We start from the raw sequence: 2763 nt of genomic DNA on the forward strand, positions 1-2763 counted from the left end.
ATTGAAGGGTTTGATCCGCAGCCATTAAGCAGCAACAAACTTACTGTTTTAATCTGCTCCTTTCCACGTGAGATACAACTTGCTCAGCCCCGTGGTTCCTAGAGGTAATGCTTCATTTCCAAAAACTCATGTTTCTGACCATTGCTGTGGTTTCCCTGGAGTGGGACAGCCATCCCTGCCCCATCCCTGCCCCATCCCTGCTCCATCCCTGCTCCATCCCTGCCCCATCCCTCCCCCATCCCTGCCCCATCCCTGCTCCATCCCTGCCCCATCCCTGCTCCATCCCTGCCCCATCCCTGCTCCATCCCTGCTCCATCCCTGCTTCATCCCTGCTCCATCCCTGCTCCATCCCTGCCCCATCCCTGCTCCATCCCTGCCCCATCCCTGCTCCATCCCTGCTCCATCCCTGCTCCATCCCTGCCCCATCCCTGCTCCATCTCTGCCCCATCCCTGCTCCATCCCTGCTCCATCCCTGCTCCATCCCTGCCCCATCCCTGCCCTGCCTGGTAATACAAGGCCAGGAGCCCCACTCCCACTTCTCCTCGCACAGCCTTTGGTGGCTCGTGGGACCACGCTGGCACTGCTGCTCTGTGCCATGTGGTGACAGGGCTGTTATTTCAGAGCAACCGGATGGGGACCACCAATTTAGTTCTCACAGACCATGGCTTCTGGCTCTTCGAGAGCATTGTTTTGAATTGGCAGGAAAAAATTAAGCCATTGTCTTCGCTCCCATGAAATTTCCTGTCCTCTCTTTATGAGGTGTGTGGCTGCACGAAGTGCCTTTCTGCTCCCACAGCAGCGAATCTTGACACCCACAGATTGGGCTGGTGTCCCAGGGTGGGTTTTCTTTCCGGGTTGATTTGGGATTTTTGCCCATAGAAAATGAATGAATGAACAAATAATTTGCAGCTGTCCGAATGGCCGTAACATCTCTGCTCTCTGCCCAGAGCTCTGGAAGCGGATATCAGAGCTGCCCAGGGCTTTGATGCAGCCTCTGTGCCTAGCCCTGTGTCTGGCACATCCCTGTGTGCTGTTGCTGCCCTAACACAGTGCAGTCAAGGCACTGGTGTCCTCTGCTCAAATAACTCATCTGCTGTGTGCACACTGTGCAGCTCTTCATTCCCTTTTTGATAATGACGGTCAAACCCAAAAGCAACTGGACAATTTTCTCTCATCCTTTTTATTCCTAATGAAGAAGCAGCAGTGCCTGCAGGCCCAGACAGTGCTGTAAGCTGGTATGATGCTCTCCGTTGCTGTGTGTGAGGACCACTGATGCCAGCAGGTATCTGGTGTATATGAGTGCATTCACATGGAAGCCCATGTGTAGCTCTGCTGTGCTGGGTAATGGTGACTCACTTGGTTGGCTCTGAAAGGTTTCACCACTTAGGAATAAGTGCTCAAAGGAGCAGGCATTTGCCTGCTTTCCATACTGCAGGCATCATTAATGGCTTTGTTTTCTTTTTTATCGAGCTCTGCATAGAATTTTCAATAAAATACAAAGGAGGCTTTTGTAAAAGTAGTGCAAAGTTTGGCAAAATGTGGCAACAACTGAACCTCACGGCATCCTGCCCTCCCTTTTGGCCTTCCCAGGGGTGTTACGGAGGGTGGGTTTGCACAAAGGCAGCACTACCATCAGCCTTAGGGCATCCCAGAATCGCCCACACTCCTCTTTTCTCCCCTCTGTGCTCACTGCAGTGAGTGCTCTGAAGGAGGGCAGTCTGCCTCACACCTCCCTTCCCGGCAGCCTCCGGAGGACTGAGTGTTAAGAAAGACCATAACATCTCACTCTGAGCTGTGCCTCAGCTTCCGCAGAGGTAGGGAGTGATAATGGCAGGCTGCTATCTCCTGTGAGGCGCGCAGAGCAACACGGATAAAAGCACTGGGAGTGTGAAGTGCCACGGCTTGGCAGCTACTGCTCTCCTCCTCTGCTGCCTGCACTCTGTTGGCCGCTCGTTGGTCTGAAGGCTGCAAATCACCTCCAGAGCTGCTCGGAGCGGAAACGAGGAGCGCTGCGCTACAACTGACAGCTCCTCGTGTGCTTTTCTGAGTGCTGCTGTGGCGCTCACTGAGAGCCGAGGCCTGTGGTCTGGGAGGGAGTTTGCAGCACTGGACGTGGGAGCGCTCAGGAAGCATCGCACGGAGCCGACTTGGGATGCTGCTGCACAAACAGCCCCAGCACAGCGCAGCGCCGGGCTGTGCCTCTGCCCCCGGAGCAGCGCTGTTTGCTCACAGCGCTCGTTTGCCTTTTCATTTAGCAATCCGTCTGCTCTCTTTCCTCCGCTGCAGTTTCCTCACTCCCTCGCCTTGTAAAGCGTTCGTCTGCTACCTTTCCTGGGAACGGCCTCCCCGGAGAGCGGCGCGGACAGACGCCTAACGAGCACCGGCCGACGGACGCCTAATGGTGCTTTTCCCTTCCTTTTATCCTGAGCCATTTGCTGGGCTGTGCGGTTGACAGGCGCACATCAGGGAGTCAACACGACACCACATTTCTTTAGTTTTCTTCCCTCTGTTCTCCCTGTTCCTTGGCCTTTTGAAATTTAGGCTGTACCTTCCCATTCCTCTGGCTGCCCTGAGCTCCGTGCAGCCCCAGCAGCCCCTGCTGCCCTTCTCCCCACACTCTGTGCCTGCTGAAGACCTGCTCTGGAGGCAATTACCAAGTGAGGGAGCGTTACCTGGCTTTGTTTTATTTCGGTTTTGTGATTTGTAGAGGTGAGTGGCTGCGAGCCAGCGTCCGGCTGGCCGTCCCCCTTCCTCCTGCCTCCA

This window comes from Lagopus muta, chromosome 14 (assembly GCF_023343835.1).
Source record: "Lagopus muta isolate bLagMut1 chromosome 14, bLagMut1 primary, whole genome shotgun sequence".
Lineage (NCBI taxonomy): Eukaryota > Metazoa > Chordata > Aves > Galliformes > Phasianidae > Lagopus > Lagopus muta.